Source organism: Cygnus atratus, chromosome 5 (genome assembly GCF_013377495.2).
Source record: "Cygnus atratus isolate AKBS03 ecotype Queensland, Australia chromosome 5, CAtr_DNAZoo_HiC_assembly, whole genome shotgun sequence".
NCBI lineage: Eukaryota > Metazoa > Chordata > Aves > Anseriformes > Anatidae > Cygnus > Cygnus atratus.
The window spans coordinates 28,490,075-28,513,524 of record NC_066366.1 but is presented as its reverse complement, the minus strand read 5'-3'; the positions used below and the strand labels follow the sequence as shown (position 1 = coordinate 28,513,524).

The following is a 23,450-nucleotide window of genomic DNA, read 5'->3' as shown; positions in this document are numbered from 1 at the left end:
CAAGGTCCCACCTGAAAAGCAGCTGTCGGTCGGGGCAGACCAGCTTGCCTTGTAAAAAACGCGTACCTGGGCGCTCGTTCCCTGGCCAACAGGCTGCCTCTTGTGCCTGCAGACACTTTTCCATCCCAATTGCAGCTGGCCAGCAGCGGTGTTCAGACTTCTTCTGGGCCCCGTGGGGCTCTTGGTGCAGGAGCTGCGTTCAGCCCCGAGTGCCTGGACGAGCTGCTGGGTGTTCAGCACCCGTGGTGCATCTCCTGCCTCCTCCCACCAGCCCCCAGCGTCCTGGAGGGGTCCGAGGTGGCACTGAGGTGATGCTGGTGCTGCTGGGACCTGGTGCTGGGGGCTTTGAGGGGCTGCGGGTGGTTCTGGCTCTCCCTCTGGTCGCCCGTTTTGTGGGCTGGTTGTTCAGAGTTTGTTTTAAAATCTGGCCTGAAGTGACTCGTCCAAGCCGGGGGCGAAACAAACCCTTTAAATGCTGAATTGCTTGCTGACTTGACAGCTGCTGACTTGACAACGTGAGTAGGAAGCAGTATTCGTTGCAACATACAGAAGACAGCCATATACAACTTCAGGGCTGTAAGGAGACGTGGTAATGCTTTTCCTTAAGGTATCAATGAAATAAATGTGCCTTGTCTTTGTCCAGCGCTGCTCTGCCTCTCCAGGTTGGCACCCCTGTGGCAGTAAATGATACCACCAGCTGAGAGAGCTGAAGTGTTCTGGTATACGGTGCTACTGACGCAGTGATAGCACGAACTTTGGGAACACGTTTTCTGCCCTGAAGAAATGCTACGTGCAGTTGTTATTCGTGGAACTGCTGAAATTCTTAGTCGGGAATGGCAATCTCCCAAACCCTCCGCCGTGAGCTGCATCTGAAGATACACGTATGAACACAAGGGTGGTCCCATACCCCCGAAAGCTATGGATCTGGTAGCACTGCTGTGTCTGCACCTGACAGGTCTTACTGCTCGCATTATGATTTGAATTTTGCTGTGCTAATCGCCTCTGTGTCTGAGGTGGGGTTGTTAAGGGCAGAAAATATTCATTAAATTAGCTCACGTCCCTCGTAGAAACACCCCACCTCCCAGGCTGCTGGTAACATGCTTGTACCAAGGGTGACTAATATCTCTGACAAGACGTAGAAGTGGCAGTCACCGCTTCCTTTCCCCTTGGTTCGAGTGCCCTCCCTTCCAGGCAGGGCCTGGTTTGAGAAGGGTGGCTACGTTTCCAGAAAGCTGCACTTCTGGTGGCAGCTGGGGACCCATCTGGAGGCGTGATGCCACACGCAGTCCCTGTAGCTTGCTAAAGTCGCTTTCAATACCTCCCGCTGTAGTTTCAGCAGCGGCATAAATGCTCGTCGTTGGTGAATACGCAGCGCTGGCCCCTTTGCTCCCTCTGTAAGTGACACCGATGACAATCAGCGGGTGATCACGAGGAACGGCCTTCGTGGTCTTGGCCTTCGTGGTCTTTGCAGCGTGGGCGTGCTGCAGGCAGGGTGGCCCCGGTGCACGTAGGATTCTCTGTGTTGCACTCACTGATACCAGTATAGAAGCAGGATGGGGAAATTGGTAAGGCTGCTCACTCAGCTGCTGTTTTACAGTCATGTAGGCAGGCGATACAGGTCACCGGGTATTTGTTATCTTTCAGATCAAGCTTTTGCTGGTTAACATAGGTAGCTTGTCGCCAGATACTTGTTCTTCAAAACGGTAAGGTGAGAAGTTGCTGTAGGGGGTCTCGAGAAGTATCTGGCTTTGTAGATCAGCTACTTGTCCTTGAGTGCGGGAGCTGCCTCCTGCTTTCTGTGATCAGGTTTCGTGTGTTTTGTGATCAGGAAGTGTGCTTGTGGGTTTTTGACAAGAACATTATTTTTCATTGTAACCTTCAGATACGTGATGAATGAGGCGTGCATGCTTTGCAGCGACTTACCGCCTATTCAGCAGCCAGTTCGAGAGAGGAACTTAGGAGAAAGCATGGGTTAAAAAGAAGACTGTGCCTCCTTTGGAAGGCTTTGCTACAGACCCCAAGGAGCCACTGTGAGGAGAGACACTCGCCAAACTGGATTGAATTGTTCATCCTTCCTTATCCCCTAGGGAAGGATGAAATACCTCAAAGGCATCCAGTTACCAGCCCACTGATGTAAAATGTGCCTGTCTGGGGAACGTCTCACGGGCTGCTTCAGGCAACCAGCTTACCAAAGCACACGCACAAGAATTTAATGATGCTTTTGGTGCGTGGCTGCAGAGGCCTGACGTGATGACGTTGCTTCTCCCCTGCCCGCTTGCAGTGCAGCATGGGGTAGCTGGGGGCATGTGGTCTGCTGCCCTGCCACGTAGTGTCTTTAAGCAGAAACTTCGGTTTTCTTGGCTGTCTGGTGAGAACTTGGGCCCTTAGATGGAAATGGGTGCTTTTGTGTGGGGTGGTGTTGCCTCGCCATGAAAATCAAGTGTAGCTGTGAGAATGTGGGCCGGTAAACCTGTTCAGTAAAAACCTTTGTGAACGCTAAGGCCACATTTTTAGAAGTCCTGTGTGTTACAGTGGATGCTGCCTGCACTTCACAATGCCCAAGTGGCCACCATGAATTGTAATAACGAGCCCCAGCTGCTCCTGCTGTAGGCACTTTGCTCTTCTCATGTGAGATGCACCTTCACAGCCCGCCCGTGTGTTTCCAGCTGGAGGAGGAGCAGCACTTGGTGAGCCCCCCTGGCCTGTGCGCTCTCCTCTGCAGCCTCGTTGGGACAAGCCTCTTTCTGGCCTGGAGTTCTTAGGGCTGGCACAAGCAGAGGTGACAGAGATGGTGAAAACTAGCACGGGGCTGCTGGAGAAGGGCTGAGGGCTCTTTCCAGCTGCCTGCGGATTATCGCTGTTGTGCCTGACACTTCGGCCCTTCTCTGGGGCATCATTAGGCTAGCGGGGATGGCCGCGCTCCTCCTGATGGTGAAGTGCAGAAAGCAGTCGCTGTAGAAAAGAGGCTGGAGCTCTGTCTCGGGGAAACACTGGGAAGCTGCTAATATACAGCAAATAAGGTGGATTGGTTTCACTTCAGTATGTAGTGTCTGCCCCAGGGGCTTGCTGGATGTATTGCTGTGATTTCTGGTGGTGTTTTGTACAACTTGAGTAGTGGTGTTTAAGAGGGAGGACGGGGAGCAGAGCGGAACAGAACTTATCACGTTTATATATATATAAAGAATTTCTTGCCCTGTGTGACTATTAGAAACATGATGATTACCATAAGGAACATGCTTAGCGTGACTTCTACGAGTCTTGTGCTGCAGTGTAAAACACTCCCGTCTCTCAGAGAGATGAACTTTGTGAAGGGGGAGCATGAAGCATGCACGTAGTGTGCCTGGCAGCTGCCAGGTGGGAAAAATGTCACTCGAGCAAGAAAGGCCCAGAGTCATTTTCTTCCTAGGGACATAGGATTTGCTCTACCTCTGGGATACCGGGGCTGAAGCATGTTACGCAGAGCTTGGATCCGCGAGGATGAGTTGGTGCGGAGTGGTGAGATAGGCTTGTCAGCAGCGGGACCTTCGGTCTGGCACTAGCCACACTGCAAAAGCCTGTCTTATCTAAGCCTGTGGAGCCACCCACTGCTGCATTTTGACCTCCTGTACATCAGCCTCGCTTGGTTCCGAATAATCACCCACATCCCTGAGACACGACTGGGGAATTCTTGGGCCAACCCCAAAAATGCTTAAGTGAGCAAACCCAGCAGCATTGATGTGATTAGCAAACAGGCGGGCTTCCTGTTCCCCTGCCGTATCTTCCCTGCTCTCATTCCCTCGCTGCCCTTGAGCAGAACTTGGCCATAGGATGTCTGTGGTGTGGCCTGGTGCCAGCTTAACCTCTGAGCACCCTATCGGGCAGTAAAGCAGAACTTTTTTGTTCCTATTTTGGCTTCCTGTCGTTGTGTCCTTCCTGCTCAGCTGGCAACGTGTGCATCCTACTGGTAAGGACTGGGTCAGGCCTTTGCAAGCCAGCCCTTGTACCAGTATTGCAGCCAGCTGTCCTCAGGCCTCCACCTGCACTTGTCCTCTCTTCTCCTTTTTCTAAATGTGTTGCTGCTTTGAAGCAGTAGGGCATGGTCTCTGCGGAGGCTTTCTCTGCCCTCGGTGCACTGAAACAGCTCCTATTGATGGGGCTGGGGTACACGTGATGAAACAGAGGCTTTTGGTCTCTCATCCAGGTGACTCTGATTTCTGTCTACATAGACTGAAAGCCTCTCGGAAATGTGTTCATCCCTGTGGTGTGGGATATGACAGCAGGACTGGCCTTTCCACTGGGTTGGGGCTAAAGTACAGCTCTGGATGGGACGTGCTGGCAGGTGAAAATGCCTTGTGTTGGCTCTTTACGCTCACTACACTGTGCACCACCGATGTGAGGCTCCCTTTATCACCTGTCACGTAATGGGAGTAGTTTGAGGTAAGCCTCTGAATGCCAGCGATTCATCGCTTCTGGACAGTCTTACAGAAACACACCGGGGTGGATGGTTCATGGGCAGGTGAGGCTGCAGGGGCGACCAACAGCTTGTTCTACGTCCTCCTAGATGGCTTACGTGGTCAGTGGGAAGGCAGGGGGGACTCGTACCAGCCAGCTGCTTCTTTGGTCATCGGTCTGACTTTGTGGTCACCGTGCATAACTGCAGTGATGGTTGCTTGAGCAAAACTTCTCATAGAAAGCTGGGGCAGAGTTTACACCTCTTCTGTATCGCTATACAGCCGTCCCCTAGCTGAGTGATGCTGCTGGATGAGGAGGGGCTGCTGTGCTGGATAAGTTTTGCCCAGAAAATTGATGCTTCCTTTTACAACGCCGAGGACAACTCTCCCGTCCTACAGAGGTGCTGAGCCAAGGCCAGCTGGCAGCCGAGGAAGAGCTCCTGCTTTCCATGGCCTTCAGAGCAGGCAGCCAGGGCACTTGCTGCTGCTCGCTGCAGCATATGATGCCCAGCAGTCGGACTTCACCGCTGCTGTAAATGGAAGTCGTGCTGTTACATCTTCGCTCCAGGAGCTAGCCTGTAAAGGCCTCCGAGAAACGAGGCACGGAGAGAGATCCATGTATGGTCTCCACACCCCGGCAGAGCGCTCTTTTCTTCATCATGGAAAGTGATGTGCACGTCCCGGGGCCGTGCTTCCTGGCCGGATTCCTTGGCTCTGCAGGGGCAGAGTTTCTTCTGCTGCCCCCTGTGCTTACCTGTGATCCCCTCCGTTTATTTAAATGTACCCTTCAGTAAATGGCGAGCTAGTTCAGCTACCCAAGTGTATTATCCACAAGAAAACTGTAAAAATTTGGGTCTACAGAAGAAAAAAAAGCAAGTAAATGAATTTCTTAATTGCTAAACAATGCCAAAGAAAAGACAGTTTGTTTAAAGCTGTTGAGGCCATGCCTATGCCAGGTTTTATCACAACGGAAAATACTTAATTTCCTGAGGAAAATTTTGATTGCAGCCAAGAGCAGTTGCAGCTCTTTAAATGTGTTTATGCTTCCAGGTGAGTTTCCTACATGTTTTATCTGGCCTGGGAGATGAAGAGAGGAGCGCAGTAACCTGGCTGCAGGAGCGCGCTGGGAAGGAGGGTGCGGGAGCACACTTGTTGGAGCCCTCCTCTTCCCTCCGGTGCTGCTCTGTAGGAAAAGGAGCAGTCGAAGGAGCAGTCGTGTTGGCCTCGGCCGTGCTGGGCTCCTCACATGACACAGGAGACTGCCCTCGCTTGCCAAGCACCCTTTGGCAGCGGCACGGAGGAGGCTGGGTGGGGGCAGCGGGGGAGCGCGTTCATTAACGCGCACCAGTCTGCCTCAAAATGGCCAACGCGTGGAAACTTGCCGTTTCCCAAGGGTTTTGTTGGGCCGTTGGGGAACTCTGGCTGCGGATGAGACTATTTCCAGCTGTGGGGAGCCAAGTGTGAACTCACCCTGGGCAAGATGCCCAGCTCCGCTGGTTTTCCTTGCCAGAAATCCTCGCCCTCCAGCCAGCGAGACCAAACTCCGTTTCTGCCAGCCCTGAGCCAAAGATTTCTGCAGGGAGGAGGAGGAGGAGAGGACCGAGCAGAGCTGGGACAGTGCTGAGGGGAGACCCTGAGCACATGCACAGGGGGAGGTAGCAGTGGGTGGGCACCTACGGGGTGGCTGTGGGTGGTGCAGGGCCCTGCCTGGGCTGGGTGGAGAGGGCAGGGTGGGTGGTGGGGATGCAAGGGCTTGGCTTTCCTCGTTTAGGGCCTGCGTGTGCCTTGTATGGGTTTTTAGCAACCAGAGGGACTAAGGGATTCATGCCTGATAACCGCGGTCCTTCCAGCGCTGGCAGAAATTGCTAGGGAAAGGAAATTTCTAGGTGCTGTTTCTGATGAGTGCCTTTGGCTCCTGATACCGTGGGTGTTCGTATCCGGCTGCTTGGTTGGAGCTAGCAGGCCCCTGCTAAAGAGTTTCTGAAACGCCTGTAGTCACAGCGCAGTGCATGCCGAAACAAAGCATCATAAGCACGGTGCTGTCTGTGTAGCTTTGCGTGCACGCACCTGTCTTCTGGGCCTGGTCACGTAGAGGCGTTGGAGCCGATGGGGCCAGCGTATGAACAGGAGACCTTCTGTTCCTGCGAGCACACCTCCTCCAACACTGATAATTTTCAGGTGCCAGCCTATCATTTAGTGACACGTTACACTGCTCCTCGCTGTTGCAGCCTGTTGCAAATGGCCTGACCCAGCCAGCTCCTAACAGCTTCCTGCGGGGTAGACTGCCGAAATCGGAAAGAGGTTTCCAGCCTAGACCCTGAGGAATATTTCCCTCCCCCTCCTATGATGGCTTGTTTCTTTAAAGCTGTTAACTGGCCATAATCCAATCATTACTACTGTAATTAGTGAACTGCTTACAGTAAGTAAAACTGCGAGTGTAATACCCTCTGCGCTTGCAGGCCTTGGAACAACTTCTGCCTGTGGCGCTGCGAGAGGCGATGCGAGCGCTGCCCGTGGTGCAGGGGGCTCGGGGCGAGCCTGGCGTGGACCCACGCTGGCGCCGCTAGGGCTTCCCGCATCGGGGGAGCTACGGGGCCCCGAGCTGGTGTGCCCAGGTCCCAGACCTCGAGGTTGCTTTGGGAGAAGCTGGGGATGCTTCGAGGCCATTGAGCACTAGCTGCTCTGCTCCTTGCTCTGCCCGAAGCAGCACAGTAATGTGGGGGCTTGCTTCCGTCACATCGGAGCCCAGGCTTTGCGCGGTGCTGCTGAAGGGTGTGGAGGGCACTGCGAGACAGCTGTAACATGGCAGTACTTAATGTTTGTTTTATTTTTATTATCTGGTAGGAAATGCCTACCTTGCAGCAGGCTCCTTCAGGGTAAAGTAAAATACCTAGTTGCCCGGGTGCCAGCCGGCTCTCTGGACTCAGCAGTTGAGCAGGGTATTCATTTGTGGGGTATTCGTTTGGCCTCTGGTGGGGGTCAGAAAGGTGAAAAGTCTGTTCGGCCTAAGGACAGGGTTTAAAAAACAACAACAACCACCAAAAACACTCTCATCACAGCTTTCATTTTGCTCTCGAGCAATCACCTTGCTGCTTTTCCAGGCCTGGTGCTGGGCAGTAGAGGTGCAATGAGACGCCTGGCTTGCACCATGGCTCCCAGCAGGTGAAAGGAACAGAGGGAAAAAAAACTCTGAGCATGAGTTCAACTTCACGTGCTCTGGATTTAGCTTGTGAGGGGAGAGACGTCACCCCTCAGGACCTTGTGCAGGCTGTCGACTTCTGGCACTGCTGTCTGCGTACCTGCCTCACCACACAGGTGTCCACTGTTGTTCGATCTTCCACACAACATGCCGTGTGCTCAGTGCCCTGTGGGTCGGGGCGAACAGCTAGGCACTGAGTCCAGAGACCTTCGGGATGGGCCCTGGATGACTCCTCGCCTCTGCCCACATCTTCCTGCCTCTCACCGTGCTCACAGCCAGGAGATGCCTGGGGAAAGGGTGTTGTTTCTTTTTTGCCCTGCAGCACCTTGTACCACAGATCTGATCACCAAGCATGGTTCCCAGACACTGGATGGCCAGCAGCACTGAAGAGATGCTAACAGATTTTAAATGGACCCTTAGCACATACTTATCGATGTTTTCTTAAGGCTACTTATGCCAATTACAGCAAATAAAAGTTGTTTCCCTGTTTGTGGTACTTGCTTTACAATCCACTTGACTCAAATGAAAAAAATATTGTCAATTCAGTATTCTCCTGTGCTAGTACCAAGCATTTGGTTTTCTGCTTTAGGTGCTGTCTTGGCCGCTATTGGCACACCCTGCTTGAGTGCTTCCCTGTCCCTCTTGACCATGAGGCCTAGTAACAGGCCACTTCAGAGTTATGCCTCTGTATTTCTGTTGTCTTTAGCTCCAAACGTCTGCTTTCGTCATGTCAATCTAAAATTGCAAGAGATGTCCTTTCCCTACGCTCTCCCAACTCAGCAGTATGCTGTAGCAAGTTTCTGATGTGGTTATAGCCAGAGAGAATATACCGAATATACAGAAGCATACTGCTTTTATTAAATTTTGCTTGGAGTTTGAAGCCTCAGGTGGTACTCCTTTATCTCTCTTTTTCTGCCTATATTTCCCAGTCCCAAATTCTTCCTCTTCCTGTTCTCCTTTCCTTGCCCCACCTTCATTAACAGGAGCTAAGGAGGGAGGTCCGTGTTCTTGGCATCTTACGCTGCCATTGTGCTGATACCTCTGCCTTGGGTTGCTGGTTGTTGTCCTGCTTAGGTGGGTTGCTGGCTTTCATCTCCGATACATTAACAAAATGGTATGGTACTCGAAGGAGCTTTTGCAGCTGTTTCTGCTGAAGATAATTATTAAAAACTTAGTCTATTCATGAAGGAGATAAAATTTCAGTGGTGTCGCTTCAGAGCTTAATTGGAAGTCTCTGGCTGGCAGCGAGCTCTGGCAGCCCTGCCCTGGGTAAGCCTTGCTCTGGTTCTCAGCAGGGCAGCAGCGGGCAGGCTTGAAACAGGGAAGTGTGTGCCCTGGGCACATCTAGGATGCGAGGTGTGGATTCAGTCTGCTCATCCCATCCAGGGAAACGCTCCAGGGATGAGCAGAGCTCTCGATCAGTCGCTGGGTACAGTGCACACAGAGCTGTCCTCTGGATAAGTGTGCTTCAGGAGGTTGCGAGGGCTGTCCTCACGCTAGGGCAAAGACCGAGGTGTTGACAAAACGCAGTTCTGCTCCCGTTCCCCTCTGACCTTCCTGTATGATGGATTGGGAAGTCATAAGTCACATTCTCCTATGACTACTTCTCATGTGAACTGTTGACAAGGTTTTGTAAGGGTGCTTATTTGTCATGAAATTGGAGTGCACCGAACAACTACTCCCCTTCCAATAGGAGTAGAAATACTAGCTCAACGTGCCTGTGTCTGTCAAACTGACAGGAGTTTAATTTATCCCCCCATTCGCACGTTTGCCTTCCCAAGAAGTTATGAGTGGGCAAAATGTTTTACATATATATATTAGGAATAGCATGCTCCAGAGCTCTTAATGTAATTTATGTAGTGCTTATCTGTTTTTTGGCTGGTGAAATTTGGTACTTCTGCAGCCCTAGTGTACAAATGTATTGTATAACTGTAGCCTGCAAAGTATATTCTAGATAGTTTGCCAGAAGGTGATGTAAGGTATCTTCAAATTGGCAGTCACTGATTCCAAAGACCTGCCAAATCTTAACATTGTGCACCTAATTTATTTAACTGCTGTGTATGCAAATGGTGAGTGCTTTCTTCATCCATTTAGTCGGTGCAGGACTCACTCCAGGTGCAGTTTCACAGTCTTCAGACCAGTCGGCGTGCGCTTACCTGTCACCCATTCTCAGCTGGATGCAGACTGTCAGTAAAGTGGCCAAAGCTGACCCTGAAACCAGTCTCTCAGCGATATGGTATTTGGGGCTGGAGCAAAAGCAGAGGCTTCTGAACACCTCATGCTGGTTGGAAAGCAAAGCAATGTGTTCTCACTCTCTCAAAACCCTGCCCAAATTCCTTGAATTTTTGCAGCTTGGACCAGGTGATAGCTCTAGTCTGCATGTGAAAAGAATAAGCTGTCCGCCAGCTCTCCCTAGGTAGGAATGCTGCTTAAAGCCACCTCGAGCCATGCGAAATAGCGGAGATGCATGGGGGAAGGGTTTTGGAGTGGGGGAATGGAAATGTGCCTGACACCAGTAAGTAATGTTGGAAGCAGTGGGGCTGTGCTGGAGGCTTGCTGCACTAAGGGGCTGTGCTAGCAAGAGCTGCCTGCAGAGTACCTGTCCCCGGCTGCTCCTTCCCACCCCTGCAAGGCACAGCGTCTGCGTTGCTCCAGCGTAACTGCTTGCGGACCTGAGCCGTGAGCCATGTGAACGGACTTCATCAGGGTTAAAATGAATTTACCGAACAGATAAAAGGGAGAAGTTAAACCTACATAGCTCCCCACGGTGAGAGAGCAGCAGGAGAATGGGAGAGAGCGTAAGAAAATGAGGCTTTTAACTGGTTTTCCTGTGGAAATAAGTAGCAGTGGATTTGTGTTCTGACCATCGCATTGCCTGGTTCCCCGAGCGCTGGCCCTGGACTGGGGTTTGGCATCTGTCTCACTGTCAAGTCCGATGCAGTCTCCTGCCTTCTGGAAAAGAGTGCTTAATAGCGGGTCAAAGAAATCCTGTGCAGCAGCTGCTGAGCTGGGAAAGAAGCTTCTTCTGTTGCCTGTGCAGGAACGTTAGCCTCCTCCTTTTAGGCCCTGCAGAGACTGAGCTCAGAGTAGTTCACACGGATCCAGTCGCTGAAGCTTTCAGGAAACAAAGGTGCTCAGCAAGTGCAGTCTTTAGTCCCGAGAGTCTGAGAGCCTAAAGCCTGGAGACTTTGCCATGCTGCTTTGCAGAATACCAGACTTCTTCCACGAGCAGGTACCAGTAGTCTGATCCCCATCTTTAAAGAGTCGCAAGGCTGCTTTAGAGATTCTGGGGAGGAAAGGGCAGTGCTGTGGGTTGGCTCCTTCTGCCTGGGAGCCAGCACTTCCCTCGTGTAGTAGGGCTGGCTGCTCCCACAGTGAGCCGAGGGGGAGTCCCCTGTCAGCAGGGAGATGCTCTGCTGCAGCTGCTCCGTTCACGGGTGCCGGGCTCTTTATTCCCCAGCAAATGCATGCTGCTCTGCTCTGCTCTGTTTTGTTGCCTGGTTGCTGCCCATACAGACCTATATATCCCTGGCTTCTCCTGAGTGTAGTTCAAAGTCTGCAGCATGAACGTGTCAGGGCTCCGTGCTGAAACTTCCTGTTTGGGACTCATCATACGGCAGTCCTAAACAGAGAGAAACCACAGAGAGCCGGAGGCAGGCTCCACGTTGTCAGGGCTGGGTTCTTAAGCATCAGGGAAAAAAAGTGCTAGAGAGTAACCCACCAAGCAAAGCAAGAGGCTTAACAGTTTTGGCGGCTGAGAAGGGAAGAAATGAGTTCTAAATGGCTTAACAATCCCTTACCTGCGTGCAGAAATGGGCTGGCTGCTCGTGGCATGGGAGACAGCCTAATGTGGAAATGACTAACTTCCTTTAGCAGTTGCCAGTGCAATGCTTAGGACGTAGGAGGTAGGATGTGAGGAGGTCCTGGGCCACTAGTAAGGGTGGTTAGGCTTGCTAAGTACCAAGTTGAATGTAGTGCTGCGAAAGCTCAGTTTTCTGAGTTGATCTGCCCAATTTGTGCTGAAAGAAAATGTTTCCTTGCCATGCACGATGCTCTGTGGCCATCCGTGTAACCCGTAGGAAGAGGCCTGCAAAGACTAGGTCCTGCGTGCCTTGACGATAAGGATACCTGATCCCCTGGGAGGGAGCAGGGGATGAAATTCATCCCTTCCCTGGCTCCCAGCCTGCTGGTTCAGGCCTTTCTCCCCTCCCCAGGTGCAGTGGGTGCTGGAATAGGGCCACACGTGGCCTTGGCCTGCAGCAGCCGTGACACTGCACCACGCGGCCGTGGTGCCCCGGGGCAGCAGCCAGTGCCCGCTGTAGTGCCCAGCGATTGCTCGATGAGGAAAGGGCCAGGACAACCGCGCCCCAGCTCTTCAAGCCCACCCGCTGGTTATTCAGTGTGCTGTGAGCAGGATTATTCCTTCCTGGCCCACAGAGGAGATGAGGTAGAGCCCCCCAGCTGTGGGATGTGAATTGCCCGTGCCCTTTTCCCTGTGAAGCTGCGCACAGACGGGCGTTGTTCTCTGGCGTGGCTGTGGCTGCTGCCCAGCCCTGTGCTTGGGTCCGAATGGGGCAGACCGCCGCGTAAAGCGGCCTTCCAGGGGGCTGCTCGTGGTGGAAATGGCATTCATCCTTCCGCTGTGAACGCGGCTTTCCAAACACGATGGCGGCAAGCAGCAAGCTGAGGACAAAAGGCCAGCCAGCCTGTGGAAACGGGGTTTTGCTGTTCCCACTGCAGCTTCGTGCTGACATGCGGCTGCCAGCAGGAAGAGGGTTAAGCGCTCGTATCACATGGCGAGGCTCTGTTTACTGCATACTTCTCATAATCAGGGCTGGCATCCAAATCCGGAAGAAGATTAGCACTTAACCAGAGACCCTGAAACAATGTGTTTCAAACTGGTATTCCTGTGAAGCTACGCAGTCTGCCATCAGCCCTCTTGCAGAGACCTGCTCCTCCCTGCAGCCCTCGCAGGGAGCTACGGGGAGAGCAGAAAATGAATGCTTTTAGGAACCAGAGATAGGACCGGACTGGACTGCATTCATCTTGGTATAAGCTTGAAGCCGAGAGAGTTTTGCCAGGAGTTAACTTATTCCATAATAACCTGATCTCTTCCAAAAGAGGTTCTGGGAGTTTCTGGCTGGGACGCCAGTCCCAGATGAATGCCTGAAGCTGTCTAGGCTTGACAGTGAGCAGTCTGGGAAATGGGAGCGTGCCTTGTGGCCAGAAGTTTTGTACGTGTGTCACTCAGCCGTTTGGCCAGTACTGAATACAAGCAGCTGTGGCAGCAGAGAACCTGCTATAAAATTCAAATTAGTTTTTGAGGTGTGGTTTTGTTCAAGAAAGAAAGCGTAATTTTGTCACAAGGTCTGTAGTTTGCCCTTGCTATGAGGATGGGCATAACTGTAATAAGCCTCCATGGGGCCGAGGGCAGGATGCAATTTATCTTCCTACTCCTCCTCCTGCACAAGGCAGATCCTCCATTTCTTCCTTTCTCCTACCAACCTGTAAGACCTGCTCTGTTCTCCTCAGGGCTTCAAGTTGTGGCAGCAACCTGCATTGCTGGTGATTTCCAAAGCCAGTTCTGAAGACTCCTGTCATGTCTTAGGAATTGCAGAAGTCTTTCTTTTTCCTCCGTGCTTCCAAAGCTTTTTCCACCGTCGTCTCTGTTTTATATAAGAAGTGTCTGATCATCATCCTTGGATGAAATTTATGCATTTGACATGGAAGAAGGAGGATGGAGAAGTGCATTTTTTTTTCTCTCCGCAATGAAGCCAAAACTAATGGAAAGGGAACTTGCCTCTTGACCATCCTGTTTGTTACGGGGGTCTACCTGCTTCGGGGCTGAAGGGGAATGGGAGAGTCTAAGTACAAGCTTGAAATACACCTGTGTTTGTTAGCAACGTCAGAAGGAGCCTTCTTTTTTTTCTGAACAAAATTGGCTTTTATTTACTACTTTGTGTTTCAGCAGGAAAGGAGGTGATTTCCGGGTTCTTACTGCATTGGGTACTAGGTGTGACTGCTGACCTGTGGTACAGGGTCTTAGCTGCCAATATTAAAACTATAACTGTTTGAGTCTGTCTTGAATTAACTTTTCTATATTGGTCTTGGTCTGAACTGGATTACTGCAGGAGAAATAGAAAACCACTTGGACTTCTAGAAATAATTTCAATTTCCTCTAACTCATGGTGGGTATCTTATGGTACCAGTAAGACATCAACTTACAGTCACTGGAATGAGTTTGTAGTTTTTCTGAAACAAGCTTCAGAAATAATAAGGTGGTGGTTTTTTTGGCTTTTTGTATCAGGGTGTCATTTGGCTTCCACGTGGTTACTAACACTTATCTGTCATCTGAATGTCACCTTCTTGCATGCACTTTGCCTCGTTCAGATGGTTCCTTAGTGAAGAAAGCAGATGACAAACTTCATGGCAGTGATGACTTACAGATTACACAGAAGCTGCACGTACTGCCATTTGGGTTATCTATTTCTCGTCAGAGTTGTTTTTTTTAATGTAACATGACGCAGGATCCAGGATCTGCTGGTTTTATTATTCTTACCATACCCATGCCTGCGTATATTGCAGTGCTAATAATTTAGGCGTTACGTAGGTAAAGAATAAAATCTCCTGGGTGTCACAGGTCTGGAAAAAAAAAAAAAAAAGAAAGCTAGGGCAGGTCAAAAGAGGAGCAGGACTGAACAGCCATGAATTTTACTGTGTATCCATTAGGAACAATCACCATGCATGAGTTGTGATAGTAAGCTGAATTGCAAATGTTTTGCTTAGCAACTGTTGCAAAGGAAAATTGTCAGGCAACAGCAAAATCAGGAATGGTGAGTATGGAAGGCACTCCTTTTAAGAGATGAGCTGTACTCTGACGTGCTACCCGTGACTAAACGATTTGGCATTTTCTTATGAACGTGTAAGAATATGCGCATTTATGAATATGCATCAAAGCAAGTTGAGGCTAATCCCCTAGCTACATGAATGCTCTTGCTGGCTTTCTGCGTGTTGTAGATCTCTCTCGGCAGCTTCCCAACGCGAGGCCGCACGGTCGGAGAGCTCGACGTGGTTTTAACTTCTGTGGCCCCTCACTGGGCAACACTGAAGAATTTGGGTGGCATATGCAGCCACCCAAATGTCTGCTTCCACACATCTCCTGCCCTCGCTACTGTAATCTTAACAAGGGACTGTCGTAGGAGAGGCATGTGAGTAGCAGTTAGGTATCGGACTACAAACACTGCCTAGGTAAGAGCACTTTCATTAGGTGTTACTTATTCATGGGAGAAATGATTAAAGGCAAAAGGAACCTGCCTCGAGCTGGCACGTGGGACCTTTCTGCTGGCTTATCTGTGAGAGAGTGTCTGACGTATGTTTTATAGACTCTTTTCAGCTGGTTGTGAAATTCTATGCAAAAATAAATCGAAGGGTAACCTTGACTTTTCCTTATATAGCTTTGTAGTAGCCTGCCCAGACTGCTTGCCCTTGCTTGGAGGGAAGGCTTCATTTTTGCCAGAATCCCGGTGTTACAGGGAGGTGGTGTAGTGCTTTTGTTGCTCGTTGCCTTTCCAGGCCTGGGATCAGCTGGGACCGGGGCACTGTCTCTGACTACCTGCCCTTTGTTCCTTGCCTGCCCCAAATGTGGCACGTGGGGATCAGCATTTTGCGAAGGTGACGACACAGCTCAAGTGGAAGTTCTCTAAACAGAGAGCTTCCACGTTTGAACCAGAGGGACCTGGCAGGAAAAAAAGGTTTTCAGCAAGACATTATCTGGGTCAGATAATTCATCATGTGGGACCCAGGCAGCACCTGCCTCCTGGGCTCGGCCGGTGATGGCACTGCCACCCTGCAGCCTTCCCGGTCAGTGAGGGCCTTCTGCGCCCTGTGACCGTGTGGGCTCCTTCAGTGTGGCTTTGTCTTTGTTCCCCAGAAGGTGGTGGGGCCGTGGCAAGCTCCAGCGACCTGGCTGCTAAGGCAAGAAATCAGCTGGCTTGTGTCAGGAAGCATGGGTAAGGGATTAGAGACCAGTGCTGGTAACTGAGGCCCCCGAGCAGGCATCCATCCGAGCAGTTGCCGCTGAAAGCCTGCTCAGAAACAGAGGTGGTGGCCAAGAGAACAGCCGTGGAAATACATGGCCCTGTGGTGCTTGTGCAGCTTACCACACCAACAGTTCCACTGTTGATCCTCAAAGTGATTTTCCAGGGATTTGGGAAAAAAATATTTGCATATAGGCTAAATTAAGCCACTGATGAAGGACTTTTAAAAGAAGAGTGTGGGGTGATAAAAACCTGTGAAGGCACCCTGGTCTTATGGGATCTCCTTTCCTAGCACTGATCATGGGGAGCATTTTACTGAATGATTTCAGCTTCAGCCTAGTGCGAGCACATTGCTTAGATCCACAGACTCTTCCAAAATCACCAGAGAAGAAAGCTCAAACTTTGCCTGGAATTTTATTGTGCCTCTGGATTGAATAAAGCCCATGCTACTTACTGAAGAAACTGAGATGCTTGAAGAAATGCCATTTGGGAATTAAAATGGCCCACCTCAGTCACTACATGGGATTAGAGCTTTCTCTTGTCCCCGGGGAAAAAGATCCCATCCTGCAGTGCCAGCGCCCCAGGATGACAGAGTGCTGTGGCAGTTTGGGACCTCTGCTGTAGAGCACCACTGCATTTCTTAATGGGGGTCCCCTATTTTGAAAACGATTTAGTGCCCATGTTTACTGAGAGTTAATTTGTGCAGCAGAGTTGAGCCACCTGCAAGTGTTTCGTGCATCACAGAAAACAAGATGAGGCTGTGTCCCGCAGGGTTTCTTAGGTAAATTAGTGGTTCCAGCTACCCATATGCAAGCAGAAGGCAGCGGGCATCCTTGTACCTTGTTCCTCCTGATGGACTAGACCACAGGTTGTTTCCTGTGGTCAGGAGCCACATCTGAGAGTTTCGAGAGCAACGTATGCAGGCTGGGGACTTTGTAGCTAAATAACATGCATTTCAGATGAGATCAGTGCTTTCTAGAAAGAAAAAAGCTAAGGAAGGATATGGGTTAGAGATATGATTACACGTTTACTCAGTTAGGCAAATAACATGTAGTGATGGTTCAGTGTTTTATGGAAGGTGCTGATGTACTTACTGCTTTTTGAAGCAGTACACTTCTGTTATCCACCCAAAATAACTGTATCTTTGTGAGAATATTTCAAAACATGGTACACAAGTCTTGGTAAAATCACCTTATCTTTGCAATGGTTTCATTTCTGCGTATGGGAGAAGGGCACCTCTGCATGCTGCCCTTAAAGCTGCTCTTTGGTGGCAGTTCTCACTGGTAGTTAATGTACAACCACAATGTCCACAGAAAGTCTAGATTTCAACAATTATTTCTGTACCTTGACAATGTCTTTTCCAAGAGTGGCAAGGGAGGGGCAGGAAAGGGGTGATTTACTTTGTGTTCCCTTAAAAAGGCAAACAAACCAACTCTAAGCATCATACTATAGATCTGACCTTCACTGAATCAAGCTCCACACTAAAAATTGCCATAGATGGATGGAACAATTGTTGCATAATTTAATTCTGCTCTTTCCTACTGAACTGTAAAGCAGAAGTAAATCGAACATCTCGGATGATTTAAGGAGTTTGCTTACAAAAATGTTTTGTTCTTGCTCCCTCGTCATGAAAGCTCAGGACCCTGCTGTGCTCCGCATGCAGGCACAGCATGGAGTGGAGTGCTGGTACTCTCATGTCCATAATTATTCTTCGTGCTATTCCTTCTGCACTTGTGGCCTCACATTTAGGGTATTGCTGTGCCTTAAGCAGGTGAATTGATGAGCTGTTCGGGGCTCTTCCCTGTTTTGAATTAATTCAGGATCCAGAAAGATGTTTGAGTATTTCCAATGCAAGTGTATCTTTGAAGATTTATCACCAGTGAATTTTGTTTGTCGTTGTTATGTACCTGTCTTTAATTAAATCTAGTTCTTCACAGCTAGGCTTTGTAAGCAGAAATGTGTCTTCACCTTGCTGATCATTTTATTTTTCTAAAAATTAAATGGTATTTGTGCTTGCATGAAGTGTGGGTAATGCCCTTCTCCCTGTGATGGAGACTGCCCTTTTTATGCTTTCATTTTCTCTTATTTAGCTAGTTTAATAATCCAGGAGAGAACATCCCCCTTACCCTATGACTATTTACCTTTGAAGCATCAGTGATGATACGATACAACAAAGTTAGGGAAAACAAGTCAAGCAACGCAGAAAGCTGCTAGCTGTGTGCTGCCTTCTGGATTTGGGGTGGGATGGGGAGAGGCAAAGAGCTTTGCTCCTTGTGAGGCACCGGAGAGCAATGGGAGCAGTGTAGGAAGCCAGGCTTCCTTGGTTCCGCTGCTTGCTGAAGGGCTTGTTATCAAAAAATAAATAGGTTACTATTTGACTTTGGAAGTGAGGTATTCTCAAAAGTAGAAAGGTAATGCGGGAGTACATAGAAAAGTGTGTGCCAGCCCCATTGCATCTTTCCAGAATGGCACGCTCTGTTACATTACCAGTGATTTGCTTATGAATTACCAAGGGCAGGCAGTGCTTAACGGAGCTAGGAGGCTAAGGCAACTTCCTGAAATAAAACCCACCCTGCTGATTACCGGAGCAGCTGTGCACTTTGACAGTACCAGCGAAGGGGAGGGGAAGGGCCTGGACGATGTGTAAATGCAATGCCGTTGTAATGGTTTGCCGCAGGTCAGTGACAGATAAGCGCTTAAACCATTTGCAAGGAAGACGGTGTTGATTTAAGGCCCGGGGCAGGTGCAGTCACTCTGGGGGCCGTACCCAGCTGAGCGTGAAGCTGGTGATGCAGCTGGGTCCTCCTCCGCTACGAGACCTGCGTTGGAAGGAACCCACAAGGATCATCGAGTTCGAGGACCTGCAGGTCCGTAGGTGTCTCCCTGGCATCTGGGTCTCCATTGCTCTTCCGTGGAGGCACGGCCAGTGGTGGGATGGGTATGGCTTTCTGTCTCTTCTGGCCCCTTGCTCTGGGGGGCTTCCAGGTTGCTCTTGGCACCGCAGCTGGCTTCTTGGTGGGACTTTGTGTTGATCAGGCCTGGTGCAGTTTTTACGAGCTAAATGCAATTCTCTGGCATACACGAGGTGGGAATTGCTGCTCCTGTGTTGACTCTATCGCATTCCTTGTCAGAAGATAACGAGATGGAGTAGGATATACCTCAAGGATGGGGAAACTTCATAGGGCTCACACCTGGTTTGAACAAAGACTTTGGACTTAGAGGTGGAGCAGCTGAGGCTCAGGCACGTGCTTCTCCTTGCTGCACCTCTAAGGGGAGTAGCAATGCTCAACCAAAGGGCGGGGTAGTGTTGTCTTAAACAACAGCCAAGTTTTTTGGAGCCTACCCTCTAGTTAAAGCTGGAAAAAACTTGGAAAGCACGGTTACGTATGTGCAATTACGGTGCTGCTTGTGTGTTTCAGCTGGACCATGCACAGTTAGCCCTGCACACTGCAGCGTTCAACACGTCAGGCTGCATTTAGCTCTTTTCCTCATAATTAAAGCGACTGCGGAAGTCCCGAGCCCAGGAGTCCTCGCTCGGATTTAGAAGCAGCCACGGCACAACGCTGAAACGTGGTGGTGTGCCCTGCTCATGTAGCGGGTGGTTTGTGCTGCAGCCCCACAGCCAGCTCCCAAGCACGCCTCGTGTGATTGCACCCGCAGGATTTCCCCTGCGCCCAGGTGGAGGGGCAGAGGGGCCGTGAGGGCTCCGGGTGCTGTAGCTGCAAAGCCAGCCCTTGGCCTCCGAGGCCTCGTGGAGGACACGTGCTTCCCGTGGCTGCAGCGGGTGGAGGGCTGCCGAGGGCTCGGCTGGCTTCAGACAAGTGGGACGGAGATGAAGAGCGGCGTACAGGCCCTTTAAGAAGGAATTGGCAAAGGAAGAGCTCAGTATTTAAATTTAGTGCAGACGAAGAGGGAAAAAATTCCCTGCAGCATCTGGTTTATATTACCGCTCTCTGCTTTGGTGGAGGGCGTGTTTACAGTGAAGCTCTCGGGTGCGTAGCGAGGGGGGTGCTCGAGCTGGTTATTTCGGGGGGACCATGAGCCCTTGGTACCCCCATGCCTTCCCTCTGAGCTCCCTAACTAAAACCCTAACCTCTCGGCTGTTGAGCAGAGAAGTGCCTGGGTGGGTGCAAGGTGTCTGAGCGCAGTGCCGTGTCTTCCAGGGCTCTCCAGCAGCGCTCACTGTCCTGGCTGCTTCCCATCTTGCTCAGCCTACAACTGGAGACAAGCAGTCCCTTGGTTAGGAGTTTATGCAGCCGTGTGAGCAGTGGCTACCTACAGAGGCTATAAAACTGCTGATGCGTCCGTGTTCTGGCTGCTGCAGTGGTTTGAGGAGGGCCGGTTACTTCTGACTTGGGCTGAAGGCAAGGTTCGTGCTCAGCGTGGGAGGTGGAAGGAGCAGGAGGCTGACTGGGTTTTAGCTGTGGTGGAATTTCTTGTCTGTGTGTGTGTGTGTATTTTCTTTACTGAAGTGTGGTTTGTGGTCTCGGAGGAGTTTCAGCAGAGCCAAGCTCCGAAAGGAAGCCTGAACGTAGCAGCGTTAGCTGGGCGAGCTGCTTGTCAGAAGGGAGGAGAGGTCTGCGCAGGTCTGTGGTAACCCATGCGGATGCTGCCTTCCACCAGGAGCTTGCACATCGTGCAGCGCATCTCCTGAGGGCTGCCTGCCCCTCCGGTCCTGTCTTCTGGAGAAGTACAGTTGTCGGACTCAGTACATAGCTCCTCTGCTCCGTTTGGCAGGGAGGTGAAAAATTCTCCCAAATTCTTACTGAAATGCTGCGTTCAGTAATCGTATAAATGTATCGTGAAAGTTCATCGTGTTCAAGGACAAAATAAATATGTATTTTTAGACCTAGAGCTGTGAAGAAATAATTTCTAGCCCACAGGGCTAGTGGTAGTTTCAGTGTCTGCTGTTTGAAACTTTAGGGAACAGATGCCATATGCTTCCAGGCAGAAGGAAGAGGAATGGAAAATTTTGGATTTATGTTCATGTGTAATACAGATTTGTCGTATGGTCATTCTCTGCAGCTGCTGCTGGACCAAAGCCTGTTGCCACCACCGCCAGACTGAGATTAAAGCTCATAATACAAATAAACTCTTCCCCCAGCTATTTTTGCAATTTCCCTCATCCAAGAAAAAACAGAATTGGTCCCCACTTCCCACTTTTCCCTCCGCCTATCCCAGGACCAGTTCCCCTTTTGCAATTTTCATCATCCCTTCTCTTGAAACAGCAGCAAAAGCAAGTAATAATTAATCTTTGCATAACTCTGTACTAATCAATGCCCCTCAACTACCGGTCAACCTTTATAACTGAGAGCATCTCGCTACAGATGAGTCGCAAGTCAGACCCTGCCCCTGCCTCTCTGCCACCCTCTCCCAATCTGCCCTGCTCGTTTCCTCCTCGGGGCAGCCTGCTGGAAGGCAGGAGAAAAAAAATGACCTGCGTCTCTGAATAATGTGGTTGGTGGCACAGCTGGCAGCACTGTGCGCGTACCCGGTTCTCGTGATGGTGGTTTGGGAAACTCCGGTAGCTAGGGGTGTTTGCAGCCTGTCTGATTTGAGGCACTGGTCATTTACATCCCCATGTGGCTACTGCAAAGGGCCAGTCCTTCTTGAAATGGTAGGAACGGTCTTTGACCAAAAATGTAGGCACGTTCAACTGTGGGATTACAGCTTTTCTTTTCTTTCCTTTTTTTTTTTTTTATGAAAAATGTTTCCATGGGGGATAAGTCATACTCGGTTTCTGTTTATTTTCAACAAGAGATTCTGGAAATCGCAAATATTTAGGCCAATTTCGTTGCCCTTCTAGAGTATTCATTGGAGCGTGCAGCTAATAGTTCAGATGTACTGGTGGAGTGGTTTCCATGTGGAGTTACAGCTCCCAGGATTTGCACTTGTCAGGCATGGGAATGCGCCATCCTGTTTGGTGGTTCGTTGTGGAAGAAGCCTTTAAACAAGAACTCCTGTGGAAGAAAATGGGAGCACGAGGCACCTGAACCCCAGCTCCCAAAAGGCATCGCCACACTACCGCTGAAGCAAAATCCTACAGCTTGTGACAAAGTAGTCCTCTTATATGCACCCTTGCTAAAAACAGGCCGCCTTCTGTACAGCAGGAAGAACACGTCTGATTCACCCTAGCCAATATCACAAATTGTCAGAGCTGTGCAGAAACTCACTCGTGTTTTTGAAAGGGCAAAATTGCAGCTGTCGAACGGGAGCACTCGCTGTTTAGTCAGAGCGTAGCTGGGAGTACACTTAGAGCTGGGATGGGGCTACGGAAAGGAAGGGAAAATCCTGACACTTCCAGTTCTGAAGTGCTACAGAAATGCATAGCAAAGTTCATTTTCACTTGTGGTTCTGAGAGGGATTTTACTGGGTGTTGCTTGGGTTTCTTCTCTTTCCCAAGATATTTGCATTAATGCACAGCATCTTGGGAGATTTGGCATGGCAAATAGGAGTCGTCCCACTCCTCTTTCTTCCTGCCTGAAGACAATCAAAAAAATTGCTATCTAGTTCTTTTGATTGAAAATAGCTGAAACATCATTACCTCTGGGGCTCTTTCATTTTTCTTGCCAAAAATGCCTGATTTTTCTCAGACAGTCTCTCTCCATTTCCCATCCTCTGCCCTCCTGAAAGTTTCTCCTTAGAGAGAGAAAACATTGTGTGTTCTTTTTTCTTTTTTTTTTTTTTCTCATCCCTTAACTGGGATTGCAGAGCTTTGGAAACCGTGCTAGCATTTTCATACCCAGTGTGATGCCTCCTCCTCCGGCCCGCTGAAGAATGCACCTTTTATACCGATGGCCTTTCCTATAAATGGAAAGGCTCTGGGTATGTGCAGAGCACGGGGAAGAAAAATTAGCGCTGGCATTCAGCATCCAGTTTACATCATCTGTCCTCTCTTGTGGTGAGCTCTTTGACCTCATCTCCTAGAAATGAGCAAATGCAGGAATGTGAACGTGTCTGTGGCCAGGGCGTAAATCACGCCCCGTCCCCTGCAACTGTGGTTGCTGCAGCTCCGGCTCCTGCCTTCCCACTGCTCTCACGCTTTCCTGACGGCCCTGCTTGCGAAGTTAATTTCCCCGGCTGAATACGGTAGTGCAGCGTTGCTAATCGAGGTGTGGTTTGGGCTTGTCGCATCTTCCCGGAGGGCAAGTGAGGAGCCCAGTGTGATTTTTACAGAAGAACTGGGCCGAGGACACCCCAAGTCCTCGCGAGCTAATGGTTACTTCAGTTCGCCCAGGGCTGCGGCGCTGGGACTGCTCTCCCTGCCCTCGCCCCCCTGTGCTGTTGCTCAGGAGCCTCGTTTGAAGCCTCCAGCTCTTTGGGGTGGAAAAGTAAAAGCAGCAAATGTTTCCTGATGGGCTGAACGTCAGCGTTTTGCTTCCAGTTCTTTCTGCAGCGTGTTTTCCCCTGCGTTCCCATAGGTCTTCCTGTCATCGGGACGGTGAAAATCATGTTGCCGGGTTTAAAAAGAGAGCTCAAATTCTTCCCATTAGTATCTGGCACAGCGTTGTGCATATCTGCTTTTAAACAACGCAGCAGCAGCTCCTCACGGCTCCTTTGGACTGGGTTGGCGTCACCAGACTCTGTCGTTCTGCCATCACCCCCTGCGGAGCAGGGCCTGATCCCAAACCCCCTGAAGTCAGTGGAAACATTCTTCTTGGTAGCCCTTGGACGGAGGCCAGAAGGTTTATGGACTGCGTTTCCCAGGCTTCACCTAAGACAGCCACTCACACAGGCTTGACGTCCACCCAGAGTACTGCAGATTCCTAGTGCGTGTCTTTAAGC

The 23,450-nt window shown here is 50.3% G+C and overlaps 1 protein-coding gene and 1 long non-coding RNA gene across 10 annotated transcripts in view; both read left to right on the top strand.

Moving 5' to 3' along the window:
* The window catches only part of ACTN1 (actinin alpha 1), an 87,396-nt gene that overhangs the window by 3,620 nt on the left and 60,326 nt on the right, over positions 1-23,450 (top strand). The window lies entirely within an intron of this gene.
* Positions 644-14,269, top strand: LOC126913337 (uncharacterized). Its single transcript, XR_007708437.1, has 3 exons — positions 644-955; positions 1,883-4,416; positions 4,713-14,269. It is a non-coding gene; the product is annotated as an uncharacterized LOC126913337 (long non-coding RNA).